Raw genomic sequence first — 17,176 nt, forward strand, 5'->3', positions numbered from 1 at the left:
CGGGTAGCCTGATGGCGGTCAAAGCCAGTGAAAGAACGTTTCACCTTTCCTGAGTTCGGCTGAAACATCGACGGACAGTACATATCTGGAAATATCGTAGTCACTTGACTTGGCAAACTGCGGTATTTAAGACTAAAAAACAAACAAATCGCGTTTTATTTATCTGAAATCAGTTTTGGACTTATTGGGCCCTCATCATGGAACAGGTGACTAGGGTTCACAAGACGCACTACTGTGTAGGAAACACAACAACAGAGACAAATACACTACGACGATACATATCAAGCGCAGTGCTCTTCATTAGTGTTATGCGTAAAAAAGTTAAATTACAATTTACGAGATGGGTAGCAACGAACACAGAACACAATGGAAACACAAAATATTAAAATATCGCAGTTACTCGAATCCAAAACTAAATGTTGTAAGAAAGAACAAAATAAGGTACAAATATTGCTGTACAGGTTTCTGGAGACGAATGTGATAATTGGGATGGAGGTCAGAGAGTGTGAGGCTGGTTGAATGGATCAAGTGAAGCTTAAGATTGGAGATGTGCTCTACTGAAGTGATATCAGGTGTTCCCCAGGGAAGCGTCCTGGGACCTCTGCTTTTCCTGATCTATATAAATGACATGGGTGACAATCTGAGCAGTTCTCTTAGATTGTTCGCAGATGATGCTGTAATTTACCGTCTAGTAAGGTCATCCGAAGACCAGTATCAGTTGCAAAGCGATTTAGAAAAGATTGCTGTATGGTGTGTCAGGTGGCAGTTGACACTAAATAACGAAAAGTGTGAGATGATCCACATGAGTTCCAAAAGAAATCCGTTGGAATTCGATTACTCGATAAATAGTACAATTCTCAAGGCTGTCAATTCAACTAAGTACCTGGGTGTTAAAATTACGAACAACTTCAGTTGGACGGACCACATAGATAATATTGTCGGGAAGGCGAGCCAAAGGTTGCGTTTCATTGGCAGGACACTTAGAAGATGCAACAAGTCCACTAAAGAGACAGCTTGCACTACACTCGTTCGTCCTCTGTTAGAATATTGCTGCGCAGTGTGGGATCCTTACCAGGTAGGATTGACGGAGGACATCGAAAGGGTGCAAAAAGGGCAGCTCGTTTTGTATTATCACGTTATAGGGGAGAGAGTGTGGCAGATATGATACACGAGTTGGGATGGAAGTCATTACAGCATAGACGTTTTCCGTCGCGGCGAGACCTTTTTACGATATTTCAATCACCAACTTTCTCTTCCGAATGCGAAAATATATAGTTGAGCCCAAACTACATAGGTAGGAATGATCATCAAAATAAAATAAGAGAAATCAGAGCTCGAACAGAAAGGTTTAGGTGTTCGTTTTTCCCGCTAGCTGTTCGGGAGTGGAATAGTAGAGAGATAGTATGATTGTAGTTCGATGAACCCTCTGCCAAGCACTTAAATGTGAATTGCAGAGTAGTCATGTAGATGTGGATGTAGTGTTATCGTCTAGAGCCAAGAGGGGGTCTTGTTCTACAAGTTTATTTATCTCAATTTCTTCTAAAACGCGAAGTTTTTTTACACTTGCTGCACTTCTGGCACCCATCTGACTCCCCAATTTTGCGAGGTCCCAACAGCTTCAAGAAAGTTTTTTTTTTTTTTTAAATTCGACCTTTTCAGTCAATCCGCCGCAAGGGCAGAACACAGCCACTTTCATGAGTGACTTCCTTGTCGCATTAACGTATGATATATTACGGTATATGTTAATGGTATGTTAAAACGATTAATTGGTGCTCTCACTGGAAATTGAGACAAGCAGTTTTGAGCCGGATGTTTTAGTGTACCAAGAGGTCAGATGCAGATTCAGGCTTCGGTTCTAGATGGGGACGAGAAGTGATCACAGTCTGTTACTGCCTCTGTCTCCTTCCCGTCCCTCCACCCTCTAAGCAACATAAGTTGCTGTCACTGCACTTATATTGTTCCGCCAATAAATGAGATTTTAATTATACCGCAAATAAAAAGTTTGTCGGCTATATACTAATGATAAATTGTTTAATTACCAAAAAAATGCAAAATATTTTAATGTCATAATAATAGTAATAATAATAATTTATTTACACCACTGAAAGTACAGTGCTTTATCATTAGGTCCACGAACTTGCTATCTCGAAAAATATAGGCCATTGTATCTTCCCTTATTCAGCTTCCTGTGCTTTGCCGACTCTGTCTGTAGATTCCCGAACCGTGTCGAATTCGTTGTTGACAGCAGGTACGTCAACCTGTGTATATTCGCCTTTACTGGGCTGGAATGTTAGCGGTCAAGCCGAAAGCCCATCCATGTGAGTAGATTCTCACCCAGGCAAGAAAAAGTATCCACTGTTAAACGTAGCTTGTAACTTGTAGAACACTTTGCCATTCTCGAGACTTTTTTTTTTTTTCATTGTACTGTACTCTCCGAAAGCTGGCTGTGAAATTTGGAAAACAATATACACTACCACCAAAAATATATTAAAAAAGTGGACCACCCGGAAGTGGAGGAGGAATGTTATTTCAGAGATTACAAAATACAGCCACACCTACAAAGAATTTGGCAGTATGGACCTACTTTTCAGCATGACCTGGATGTGTCTGTGCTTCAGTTCGTAACGGTGTCACAAATCCGTTCTATCCTCTCCTTGGCAACCTCGCGTCACACATCCGTTGCATCCTCTCCTGGGGCATTCATTTCGGAACCACACTGCTGCTATGGCCGCAGGTTCGAATCCTGCCTCGTGTATGGATGTGTGTGATGTCCTTAGGTTGGTTAGGTTTAAGTAGTTCTACGTTCTAGGGGACTGATGACCATAGCTGTTAAGTCCCATAGTGCTCAGAGCCATTTGAACCATTTGAACATTCGCAATGGCTTACCTCGCGGTGGTCTTGCAGTGTTTGTCACTTAAATGCGTTACGTACACAAATCTATTCAAAAAACTTCATTACTGTGTATTAATAATTTTTTGGTGTTGCGATTTTTTCCGTCAGCGACTTCTTAAGTAATAGAACCCAGTACGTTGTTCTCGATAGTGAGGTGTATTAATAATTTTTTGGTGTTGCGATTTTTTCCGTCAGCGACTTCTTAAGTAATAGAACCCAGTACGTTGTCCTCGATGGTGAGTGAGGGTATCAAATGGAGTCCCCCCAGGGAAGTGTGGTAGGTCGGTGTTGTTTTTTTATCTACATAAATGATCTTTTGGATAGGGTTGATAGCAATGTGCGGCTGTTTGCTGATAATGGTGTGGTGTACCGGAAGGTGTCGTAGTTGAGTGACTGTAGGAGGATACAAGATGACTTGAACAGAATTTGTGGTTGGTGTAAACAATGGCAGCTAACTCTAAATATAGATAAATGTAAATTAATTCGGATGAATAGGAAAAAGAATCCCGTAATGTTTGAATACTCCATTAGTAGTGTAGCGCTTGACACAGTCATGTCGATTAAATATTTGGGTGTAACACTGCAGAGCGATATGAAGTGGGACAAGCATGTAATGACAGTTGTGGGGAAGGCGGATAGTCGTCTTCAGTTCATTGGTAGAATTTTGGGAAGATGTGGTTCATCTGTAAAGGAGACCGCTTATAAAACACTAATACGACCTATTCTTGAGTACTGCTGCAGCGTTTCGGATCCCTATCAGGTCGGATTGAGGGAGGACATAGAAGCAATTCAGAGGGGGGCTGCTAGGTTTGTTACTGGTAGGTTTGATCATCACGTGAGTGTTACGGTAATGCTACAGGAACTCGGGTGGGATTCTGTAGAGGAAAGGAGGCGTTCTTTTCGTGAATCGCCACTGAGGAAATTTACAGAACCAGCATTTGATTCTGACTGCAGTACAGTTTTACTGCCGCCGACTTGTACTTCGCGGAAAGACCACAAAGATAAGATAAGAGAGATTAGGGCTCGTACAGAGACATATAGACAGTCACTTTTCCCTCGTTCTGTTTGGGAGTTCAAAAATGGCTCTTAGCACTATGCGACTTAACTTCTGAGGTCATCAGTCGCCTAGAACTTAAAATTAATTAAATCTAACTAACCTAAGGACATCGCACACATCCATGCCCGAGGCAGGATTCGAACCTGCGACCATAGCGGTCGTGCGGTACCAGACTGTAGGGCCTAGAACCGCACGGCCACTCCGGCCGGCTGTTTGGGAGTGGAAAGGGTAGAGAAGATGGTAGTTGTGGTAGGAGGTACCCTCCGCCATGTACCATATGGTGGATTGCGGAGTATGTATGTAGATGTAGATGCTTTCAACATTCTGGCGGTTACAGCAGTTACTAATGAAACAGCATTTCACATTTGCAATGGCTTATCTCGCGGTGACATTAACCTGTGGTCTTGCCATGTTTATCACTTCAATGCGGTACCTAGACAAATCTGTTCCAAAAATTTCATTACTGTGTGTTAATAAATTTTTGGTGTTGCGATTTTTTTCTATGAGCGTAGTTCCGTGCACTGCTGATCGCCAGGAACGCGGTGATTCCGGCCACGGACACATCGGGGACTTCGTGAGACGCCGTAGCATCACGAGAGACGCAGTGAATCAATAAGGAGAAAAATGGTTCAAATGGCTCTGAGCACTAAGGGACTTAACTGCTGTGGTCATCAGTCCCCTAGAACGTAGAACTACTTAAACCTAACTAACCTAAGGACATCACACACATCCATACGCGAGGCAGGATTCGAACCTGCGACGGTAGCGGTCGCGGCGCTTCCAGACTGATGCGCCTAGAACCGCTCGGCCCCTCCGGCCGGCAATAAGGAGAAAAGTGACGCCCTAAAACCTGTTTACGCTTCAGACTCCGAGTGTTCCGCGCTTTACGTACGCGTTCCATCGCTCTGCATACGCTCGTCCGAGAACGCCCGGCGCGTACCTCCCTCTTCTCCGCCTCGGAGCCAAAATGCGTCGTCGAGTGATGCGCGTCTTGCGGCCAGCGCTGGCCCGGTCGTGGACGTAGTGGAGGCGGAGCGCAGGCAGTCTGGGCCGTGCGCCGTGGAAATGGGTATGTGGGTCAGCCGCGCGGCGGCGGCGCGTGAGGCAATGCCGCCAAGGACGAGCCAGCCGGCAGCCGCCACAGCCGGCGGGCGACAGCCACCGCGCGCAGCGTACCGGCCACCGGGCACCGGCCATAGGGCGCAGGGCACAGCCAACACCACCTAGACGACAGGCAACACTTCTGACGTCACATACTGATGGCCGGGTCTGCATCGGAACGCTCCTGTTACGCACTCTGCAGCTATACGAACTTTACCAGTTTTAGAGCTGAGACCGCATAGGGATTCTCGTGCTTTCCTCTTCTACATGGCCTTGTAATGAAAGTATGGAAATTTATATCATTGCGTAAAGTTGTTGTTGTTGTTGTTGTGGTCTTCAGTCCTGAGAATGGTTTGATGCAGCTCTCCATGCTACTCTATCCTATGCTAGTTTCCTGATCTCCCAGTACCTACTGCAACCTACATTCTTCTGAATCTGCTTAGTGTATTCATCACTTGGTCTCACTCTACGATTTTTACCCTCCACGCTGCCCTCCAATCCTAAATTGGTGATCCCTTCATGCCTCAGAACATGTCCTACCAACCGATCCCTTCTTCTGGTCAAATTCTGCCACAAACTTCTCCCCAATTCTATTCAATACCTCCGCATTAGTTATGTGATCTACCCATCTAATCTTCAGCATTCTTCTCTTTTTAATTTTTTTCTTTCTCCTCATAACGACATCCTCTTGAGTAGTCCCCGCCCAGAGATCCGAATGGGGACTATTTTACCTCCGGAATATTTTACCCAAAAGGACGCCATCATCATTTAACCATACAGTAAAGCTACATGCCCTAGGGAAAATTTACGGCCGTAGTTTCCCATTGTTTTCAGCCGTTTACAGTACCAGCACAGCAAGGCCGTTTTGGTTAGTGTTACAAGGCCAGATCAGTCAATCATCCAGACTGTTGCCCCTGCAACTACTGGAAAGGCTGCTGCCCCTCTTCAGGAACCACACGCTTGTCTGGCCTCTCAACAGATACCCCTCCGTTGTGGTTGCACCTACGGTACGGCCATGTGTATCGCTGAGGCACGCAAGCCTCCCCACCAACGGCAAGGTCCGTGGTTCATTGGGAAGATTTTTCTATTGATTAAATAAATTCTAGAGTTTCATACAACTGTGAGTATGGTTTGTAAGCTGTGCAAAAGTCATCGAAGAATCTTTTCTAAATCGCTTTGCAACTGATACTGGTCTTCGGATGACCTTACTAGACGGTAAATTACAGCATCATCTGCGAACAATCTAAGAGAACTGCTCAGATTGTCACCCAGGTCATTTATATAGATCAGGAACAGTAGAGGTCCCAGGACGCTTCCCTGGGGAACACCTGCTATCACTTCAGTTTTACTCGATGATTTGCCATCTATTACTACGAACTGCGACCTTCCTGACAGGAAATCACGAATCCAGTCGCACAACTGAGACGATACCCCATAGGTCCGCAGCTTGATTAGAAGTCGCTTGTGAGGAACGGTGTCAAAAGCTTTCTGAAAATCTAGAAATACGGAATCAACTTGAGATCCCCTGTCGATAGCGGCCATTACTTCGTGAGAATAAAGAGCTAGCTGCGTTGCACAAGAGCGATGTTTTCTGAAGCCATGCTGATTACGTGTCAATAGATCGTTCCCTTCGAGGTGATTCATAATGTTTCAATACAGTACATGCTCCAAAACCCTACTGCAAACCGACGTCAATGATATAGGTCTGTAGTTAAATAGATTACTCCTACTACCCTTCTTAAACACTGGTGCGACCTGCGCAATTTTCCAATCTTCTAAGAAACTCATGCTAGCAGATGTTCGTGTTTCAAATTCTGGAATATTCCATTCGTCTTCCCTGGTGAAGGAATTTCGGAAAACTGCGTTCAATAACTCCGCTTTAGCGGTACAGTCGTCGGTAACAGTACCATCGGCACTGCGCAGCGAAGGTATTGACTGCGCCTTGCCGCTTGTGTACTTTACATACGACCAGAATTTCTTCGGATTTTCTACCAAATTTCGAGACAATGTTTCGTTGTGGAACCTATTAAAGGCATCCCGCATCGAAGTCCGTGCCAAATTTCGAGCGTCTGTAAATTTTAGCCCATCTTCGGGATTTCGCGTTCTTCTGAACTTCGCATGCTTTTTCCGTTGCCTCTGCAACAGCGTTCGGACCTTTTTTGTGTACCACGGGGGATCCGTTCCATCTCTTACCAGTTTATGAGGTATGAATCTCTCAATTGCTGTTGCTACTATATCTTTGAATTTGAGCCACATCTCGTCTACATTTGCATAGTCAGTTCGGAAGGAATGGAAATTGTCTTTTAGGAAGGCTTCTAGTGACACTTTATCCGCTTTTTAAAATAAAATTATTTTGCGTTTGTTTCTGATGGATTTGAAAGAAACTACTGAACCTAGCTACAACGACCTTGTGATCACTAATCCCTGTATCGGTCATGATGCTCTCTATCAGCTCTGGATTGTTTGTGGCTAAGAGGTCAAGTGTGGTTTCGCAACCATTTACAATTCGCGTGGGTTCGTGGACTAACTGCTCGAAATAATTTCCGGAGAAAGCTTTTAGGACAATCTCGGAAGATGTTTTCTGCCTACCACCGGTTTTGAACAAGTATTTTTGCCAACATACCGAGGGTAGGTTGAAGTCCCCACCAACTATAACCGTATGAGAGGGGTATTTATTTGTTAAGAGACTCAAACTTTCTCTTAACTGTTCCGCAACTGTATCATCGGAGTCTGGGGGTCGGTAGAAGGAGCCAATTATTAACTTAATTCGGCTGTTAAGTATAACCTCCACCCATACCAATTCGCACGGAGTATCTACTTCGACTTCTCTACAAGATAAACCACTACTGACAGACACAAACACTCCACCACCAATTCTGCCTAATCTATCTTTCCTGAACACCGTATGAGACTTCGTAAAAATTTCTGCAGAACTTATTTCAGGCTTTAGCCAACTTTCTGTACCTATAACGATATCAGCTTCTGTGCTTTCTATTAGCGCTTGAAGCTCAGGGACTTTTCCAGCGCAACTACAACAATTTACAACTATAATTCCGACTGTTCCTTGATCCAAGCACGTCCTGTAATTGCCAAGCACCCTTTGACATTGCAGCCCATCCCGCACTTTCCCGAGGCCTTCTAACCTAAAAAACCGCCCAGTCCACGCCACACAGCCTCCGCTACCCGTGTAGCCGCCAGCTGAGTGTAGTGAACTCCTGACCTATTCAGCGGAACCGGAAACCCCACCACCCTATGGCGCAAGTCAAGGAATCTGCAGCCAATACGGTCGCAAAACCGTCTGAGCCTCTGATTCAGACCCTCCACCCGGCTCTGCACCAAAGGTCCGCAGTCGGTTCTGTCAACGATGCTGCAGATGGTGAGCTCTGCCTTCATCTCGTAAGCAAGACCGGCAGCCTTCACCAAATCAGATAGCCGCTGGAATCCAGAGAGAATTTCCTCAGATCCAAAGCGACACACCTCATTAGTGCCGACATGTGCCACCACCTGCAGCTGGCTGCACCCTGTGCTCTTCATGGCATCCGGAAGGACCCTTTCCACATCACGAACGACTCCTCCCGGAATGCACACGGAGTGCACACTGGATTTCTTCGCCTCCTTAGCCGCCTATCCCTAAGGGGCCCCATTACGCGCCTTACATTGGAGCTCCAGGAATGATAAGGAATACTAAACAGTTTCGTGGCACACTAATTAATATAACTATTCTGTGTGACAATAGTTGCAAATACGAGAGACATTTCACAGCCAGCTTCGTATTAACCTCGCAGCAATGGTCCAGAATTAAGAAACAAATTATACCGGTACATGATACGTAACTGCTTTTAAAAAGAATTGGAGAATGTCGTGCAATGGAAACAAATATGACGCTATAAATGTTTTGTCATTTACTTACTCTTGAATGATGCGTAGACACAAATTCCTGTCTGGGAATAGCTGCAATCCAGCGATTTCTCAAGTTCACACATTTGGGAAATCGAAACATATGCACTTTCATGCCTTTCTGAGATTTATAATTTCCTTGGCTAAAGGAAACGCAACACTTATATCCCATACTTCGAAGAATTGAATGCGAATGTTGTTCTTATGGTCTTCAGTCCTGAGACTGCTTTGATGCAGCTGTCCATGCTACGCTATCCTGTGCAAGCTTCTTCATCTCCCAGTACCTACTGCAGCCTACATCCTTCTGAATCTGCTTAGTGTATTCATCTCTTGGTCTCCCTCTACGATTTTTACCTTCCACGCTGCCCTCCAATACTAAATTGGTAATCCCTTGATGCCTCAGAACATGTCCTACCAACCGATCCCTTCGTCTGGTCAAGTTGTGCCACAAACTCCTCTTCTCCCCAATTCTGTTCAATACCTCCACATTAGTTATGTGATCTACCCATCTAATCTTCAGCATTCTTCTCTTTTTAATTTGTTTCTTTCTCCTCATAACGACATCCTCTTGAGTAGTCCCCGCCCAGAGATCCGAATGGGGACTATTTTACCTCCGGAATATTTTACCCAAAAGGACGCCATCATCATTTAACCATACAGTAAAGCTGCATGCCTTAGGGAAAAATTACGGCCGTAGTTTCCCATTGCTTTCAGCCGTTCGCAGTACCAGCACAGCAAGGCCGTTTTGGTTAGTGTTACAAGGCCAGATCAGTCAATCATCCAGACTGTTGCCCCTGCAACTACTGGAAAGGCTGCTGCCCCTCTTCAGGAACCACACGCTTGTCTGGCCTCTCAACAGATACCCCTCCGTTGTGGTTGCACCTACGGTACGGCCATGTGTATCGCTGAGGCACGCAAGCCTCCCCACCAACGGCAAGGTCCGTGGTTCATGGGGAAGATTTTTCTATTGATTAAATAAATTATAGAGTTTCATACAACTGTAAGTATGGTTTGTAAGCTGTGCAAAAGTCATCGAAGAATCTCTCTTAGTTATGAAGAAAACTATACCTATAGCAACAAATGCAGCCAACACTAAGTAAAAAAAAGTCATGAAATTTCACATTTAAAAAAAATATTTTTTCGTGTTTTTGAACTTCCACTGCTATGAGTGTGAATTCTGAGTCCTTCCTGGTCATGCTGACAAAGTTTTGTGAATTTATTTGTGAAAGTATAGACAGTGCAAATTAGAATGTCCTGTGGTGCCTCTCCTTCTCGAAGTCGGCCCGTTTGACGTCCTACCCCCCTTAAAGGGAGGCGCCGTACTCTGTTCTCCTTGCGGTGTGGCGCTGCCCTCTCATTCCATTGGCGCGCGAGCTGGCAGGTTCTTGACGCCGTTTCGTGGATCTGCGCTGGTCGGTGTGCAATCGGCGCTTTAGGACTGCTCACCAAGCAGTAGTATTTCAGCGTCACGGATGACGTTTTAATTTATTACTTCTTTACTACTAATTCTGTTCGCAACAGGTCTTGCAGAAAGTATTCACAGATACCATTGAGTATACCTGCAAAATAATATCACTGCTCGACTCAGTTCGGGGGTATGACATCATGAATGCATTTGCGTTGAGTTCTTTAAGGAGTCGGATGTGGGGAGAAGGAACTCGCATTTTGAACGGAGCGTCACTGCTGACTTGAGAGAGTTCCGGCGGCGGCGGCGCTGATCCACCACGACTGCGCCCTGTGCCAAAGCCTTCTAGATACAAGGCCTACGCACAGCGGCCATATTGACACGTGGCGTCACAAACTGTTGGCCATCTTATCTTTAGTCGGCAGCCCTGTTGGCGTGTATGTTGTGTTGAAAGTGTGTGCCACGTGAAAGTGATGTATATTTCATACAGTATTCGCATTCAGTTCTTCCCCCCACGAACCATGGACCTTGCCATTGGTGGGGAGGCTTGCGTGCCTCAACGATACAGGTAGGTGAAACCACAACGGAGGGGTATCTGTTGAGAGGCCAGGCAAACGTGTGGTTCCTGAAGAGGAGCAGCAGCCTTTTTAGTAGTTGCAGGGGCAACAGTCTGGATGATTGACTGATCTGGCCTTGTAACAATAACCAAAACGGCCTTGCTCTGCTGGTACTGCGAACGGCTGAAAGCAAGGGGAAACTACAGCCGTAATTTTTCCCGAGGGCATGCAGCTGTTTTACTGTATGGATGGCGTCCTCTTGGGTAAAATACTCCGGAGGTAAAATAGTCCCCCATTCGGATCTCCGGGTGGGGACTACTCAAGGGGACGTCGTTATCAGCAAAAAGAAAACTGGAATGCTACGGATCGGAGCGTGGAACGTGAGATCCATTAACCGGTCAGGTAAATTAGAAAATTTAAAAAGAGAAATGGATAGGTTAAAGTTAGATATTGTGGAAATTAGCGAAGTTCGGTGGCAGGAGGAACAAGACTTAAAAAAGGAGTAGGATTAATAATGAAAAAAAAATTGGTTTGCGGGTAAGCTACTACTAACAGCTTAGTGAACGCATTATTGTGGCCAAGAAAGACACGAAGCCCACGCCTACTACAGTAGTACAAGTTTATATGACCACTAGCTCTGCAGATGATGAAGAAATGTGTGATGAGATAAAAGGAATTATTCAGGTAGTGAAGGGAGACGAAAATTTAATACTCATGGGTGACTGGAATTCGAGAGTAGGAAAAGGGAGAGAACGAAACATTGTAGGTGTTATGGATTGGGGGAGAGAAATGAAAAAGGAATCCGTCTGGTAGAGTTTTGCACAGAGCATAACTTAATCATAGCTAACACTTGGTTCAAGAATCATGAAAGAAGGTTATGTACATGGAAGAATCCTGGAGATACTCGAAGGTATCAGATAGATTATATAATGGTAAGACAGAGATTTAGGAACCAGGTTTTAAATTGTAAGACGTGGACTCTGACCACAATCTATTGGTTATGAACTGTAGATTAAAACTGAAGAAACTGCAAAAAGGTGGGAATTTAAGGAGATGGGACCTGGATAAACTGACTAAACCAGAGGTTATATAGATTTTCAGGGAGAGCATGAGGGAACAATTGACAGGAATGGGGGAAAGAAGCACAGTAGAAGAAGAATGGTGATGTACTTGAGGACAATATTATGAAAATGGAAGAGAATTTAGATGAAGATGAAATGGGAGATGTGATACTGCATGAAGAGTTTGACAGAGCACTGGAAGACCTGAGTCGAAACAAGGGCCCGGGAGTAGACAACATTCCATTGGAACTACTGACGGCCTTGGGAGAGCCAGTCCTGACAAAACTCTACCATCTGGTGAGCACGATGTATGAAACAGGCGAAATACCCTCAGACTTCAAGAAGAATACAATAATTCCAATTCCAAAGAAAGCAGGTGTTAACAGATGTGAAAATTACCGAACTATCAGTTTAATAAGTCACAGCTGCAAAATACTATCGCGAATTCTTTACAGACGATTGGAAAAACTGGTGGAAGCCGACCTCGGGGAAGATCAGTTTGGATTCCGTAGAAATGTTGGAACACATGAGGCAACACTTAGAAGAAAGATTAAGGAAAGGCAAACTTATGTGTCTAGCAGTTGTAGACATAGAGAAAGCTTTTGACAATGTTGACTGGAATACTCTCTTTCAAATTCTAAAGGTGGCAGGGGTAAAATACAGGGAGCGAAAGGCTATTTATAATTTGTACAAAAACCAGATGGCAGTTATAAGAGTCTAGGGGCATGAAATGGAGGCAGTGGTTGGGAAGGGAGTGAGACAGGGTTGTAGCCTCTCCCCGATGTTATTAAATCTGTATATTGAGGAAGCAGTAAAGGAAACAAAAGAAAAATTCGGGGTAGGTATTAAAATCCATGGAGAAGAAATAAAAACTTTGAGGTTCACGGATGACGTTGAATTTCTATTAGAGACAGCAAAGGAACTGGAAGAGCAGCTGAACGGAATGGACAGTGTCTTGAAAGGAGGATATAAGATGAACATCAACAAAAGCAAAACGAGGATAATGGAATGTAGTCCAATTAAATCAGTTGATGCTGAGGGAATTAGATTAGGAAATGAGACACTTGAAGTAGTAAAGGAGTTTTGCTATTTGTGGAGCAAAATAACTGATGATGGTTGAAGTAGAGAGGATATAAAATGTAGACTGGCACTTTCAAGGAAAGCGTTTCTGAAGAGGAGAAATTTGTTAACATCGAGTATAGATTTAAGTGTCAGGAAGTCGTTTGCTTTAAGTATTTGTATGGAGTGTAGCCATGTATGGAAGTGAAACATGAACGATAAATAGTTTGGACAAGAAGAGAATAGAAGCTTTCGAAATGTGTTGCTACGGAAGAAGGCTGAAGATTAGATGAGTAGATCACATAACTAATTTGGAAGTATTGAATAGAATTGGGGAGAAGAGGAGTATGTGCCACAACTTGACAAAAAGAAGGGATCGGTTGGTAGGACATGTTCTGAGGCATCAAGGTACTTCGTAAACTTTTACTAAGTGCTTATGGCGAGCATTAACGTTAAAAAACGAACTATTATTGAACATCGACTGCAAACGTGTATGTTAGAAAATCGTCTGTGTTGCAGTTAAGTAAATTCCGTAACTTTGAAAGCTAATTCTGGCGGGGTTTGAGTGTGGATAGAATTGTGAACTGAACTTTCTTCAAACGTAGATTAGCGGGCTGATGATCAGGCTTAAAGACAATAAAGAGCTTAAATAGAATTACCAACTTCGCGTTCTCGTTTGAGTAAACAATTACTACCATTCCAATAACTCAATTTATTTAGGAAGATTGCTCATAGATTGTATTTCAGCAAACATGTATCGCGGCCTCCGGTGAGCGGCTATTAAATTGCAGTTTCTTCAACACTGCTTTTCTGCAATTTTTCCAGTAGCTGCTATCAGGAGAGGCGAGTGCAGCAACTACCTAAGAAACGAGGTAGGTGGATTTTCTTTCAGGGAAAGGAAACTGCGCGATAAGAGCCTGACCCGTCGCAAGTGGTGCATCGGCCGGGAAATAAAAATAGTAAATTCCAGTGAATTTCAAAAAAAGCAGTAGTGACAATTACCGGACAATACAGAAGTGCTCGCTATGTGTAGGAACTGTGTAGCGTACAAATTGATATCGCCACGTGAATAGGAAGGACAGTGAAAGTGTCCGTGAACTGTAATGTGTTGTACGGAACGGAAGAATTTTTCGGTGACTACGCGCCGATTGGAATAGCAGTCTACGACGGCGTCTGGCAGACGACGAGCTACGGAGACTACGCAGAGGCGACGACAGCAGTGGCAGTTGGCAGCGCTGATTCGAGCGGGGGCCCGGAAACTGGTACAGCATTGCAGTGTATGGTGAACGGACCCGCAGTTTCATCTAGCAGCAACGCAGCACGCCGAAGCACAAAGTTAAGTACAGTGCTTTTGAAAACTTTGTGTGTTTGTGGAGTCAAACTGAGAAAAATGGCTGAGTTTCAACCAAGTGACAAAAAGGCGGAACTAAGTTGTGATAGTGGGATGGAGACAGGGGAAAATGACCCCATGAATTTTAGTTTAGACGTGTCTCAACCCAATTTCAGTAGTAGTTTGACTGATTCATCCTATGTTAATTATAGTTTGGAGTCAGATCCGAATATGTCAGTGCCCAGTGAGTTACAGTTACCCATGCCGGTAGTTAATGTTAATAGGGACATTGTATCAGCAAATGAGGGGGCGAAGGATAATGTCGCCAGTATGCTGATGAATCTATTAACTAAGATGAACGTGTTGGATTCCAATATGTCAAGTAAGATGGATTCCAGTATATCAAAATTGGAAACTAATATGTCACAAATGGAAACTAATATGTCAAGTAAAATGGATTCAAAAATGTCTAAATTAGGATCTGATTTAAGTAATGAGATGACTAAAATGGGCGCTGATTTAGATTCCAAAATATCCGATCTCAGAGACTGTTGGAAGCAAGATTTAGCAGTGCTCAGTAGTAAAGTAAATGTTGAAATACAGCAGGTTAAACTAGAATGTACAGAAAATATTGTTCAAGTGCAAAGTGAATTGACGACACGAATCGAACAGGTTACTGAGGATCAACAGCAATTTAAATCCCATGTTGATGCAGAATTAGATAAAGTATGTGAGCACATAAAAGTGGTAGAGAATTCCAATGAAATTAATCATGCCGCCTTAGAATGTAAAGTAAATGATACCAAAATTCGGTGTGAGAAACTTGGAGAGCAAGTTGTAAATAAGGTCAATAATTTAGAGACTCACATAAGCCATTTCAGTGAAAGTGTGAATGAGCAACTTTGTGGGCATGAATGCAGACTAACCAAAGTAGAACAGTGTGTTTCTAACCATAGTGATAGTATAATTTCCAGTGGAATAATTGAATCTACCGAGGTTGCGTATGTTACCCACAGACAGTTTTTAAAATTTGACCCAAGTAAGAACATGCACCCCAGAGAATTTTGGAACGATTTTGAAGACGTTTTGCCGAAAGTATGGAGCGATAAACAAAAGATAGGCTTTATCACTTCAAATTTGATGGGAGAGGCCAGAGTATGGGGGAATTTAGCCTCTGAAAAATACGCGAAATTGTCAGAATTTAAATTAGCGTTCTTTGAGGAATACTGGGGAAAGAGAAAGCAGATGGATGTTCTTAATCGGTTCTGGTCGGGAGAGAAGTATGACCCCAAGAGAGAGGGCATCAAACGATTTGTTCAAAGGTGGGTAACAACTCTGTCCTACCTTAGTAATAAGTTAGAAACAGAACAGATCATATTAGGGGTAGAAAATAAGCTACCGTGGAACTGGAAAACTAAGATCATATCTGCGCCCCGAGATAACATTGACAAGTTCGTACAGTATTTAGAAAGGGTTGAATCCGTCCAAAAAGAAGAAGAAAACATGAGGAGGGAGCATCGCCCGCCTGCTAGGCAGAATGACAATCGCGCGGATGTAAACATTAATAGGATGGGTGTTCAGAGAGGCGGCGGATACCGTGGCAGTTCACGTGGTAGAGGAAGAACATATGTTAACAGGTTCAATGAACGCGAGCAGTATGACAGCGGCCGACAGATGTCAGGAGGTGAGGCGGTCAGCTGGAGGCATAGTGATGACGCACCGCGCTCGGAAAACCATTAATTGTCTACGAGTGTGCTGGCGATCGTAGGCAACAGCGTTTAAAGTTAAATCCGCTGGCAAAACCATTCATAAGAAAGCAGCCTGAACGACCACCTAACATAAATGTTGTTGCTACAAAATTTAGGGAGGATAACGTAAAACAGACAGAGATAGTAGCTTTAAGTCAAGTGGAGGTTAATGAACCAATTAACTGTAAGAATAATCATAAGAAGCCACTTATTGAAGAACTAAGTACTAGTTATAAGGGTAATAATCAGAAAGACATTATGCACAGTAAAACTAATGAAGAGCTGTCGGATAGGGGTGAGAACAGTAATAATGGCAGGGTTGTGACTGTGCTTGATAAGATAATTGATGTTGTAGATAGTTACGAAGAAGAGGATAGATTAGAGGAGGAGGTAGAGGTTAATGACGACGCCTTGGATAGGGTCGTAGAAAAGGAGGTTAATGAGAAAGAGGGGGAAACATTGGAAAAATGTTTTGACTTAGCAATAGTGGATAGGCTAATAGGAGCTGCCACTAGAATTGAGGGTGATAATAAGCATGAAATAAACCCTGTAAGTGTGAATGTGATTGCCACCCAAAAGACAGGCTTCGAAAGGAGAGAAATTGTGCAAGATTTATTGGAGGAAGCAGAACCCAAAATAAATAAAGAGTACTTAGGGCAACCGATAGTAGAGCTAAGAGTATTAAATGAACCAGTTAAATGTTTGATAGATACTGGATCGGAAGTCTGTGCAGTATCCCAGAACTTGGTAAATGAACTCCCTAACAGTAAACAGATTGTTAAGATGCCAGTAAGTGGCTTGAACATTGTAGTAGCAACCGGTAAGACTAAGAAGACAGTAAAACAGGAAGTGTTTCTACCCATAGCATTTAAGGAAGTAGAAATAAGACAGAACTTCTTAGTTATAAATGGACTGAGTGTAGACATATTGGTGGGGGCTGATTTTTTGAATAAATATGAAGGATGGGTGAATTTTTCTACCAATGATGTTATGGTAAAAATTAAGGGTAAACTAATTACTATACCTTTCATCGGTAAGCAGCTATGTGAGGATCCTGAGCAGAATGATT

The sequence above is a fragment of the Schistocerca gregaria genome, chromosome 1, assembly GCF_023897955.1.
Source record: "Schistocerca gregaria isolate iqSchGreg1 chromosome 1, iqSchGreg1.2, whole genome shotgun sequence".
Taxonomy (NCBI): domain Eukaryota; kingdom Metazoa; phylum Arthropoda; class Insecta; order Orthoptera; family Acrididae; genus Schistocerca; species Schistocerca gregaria.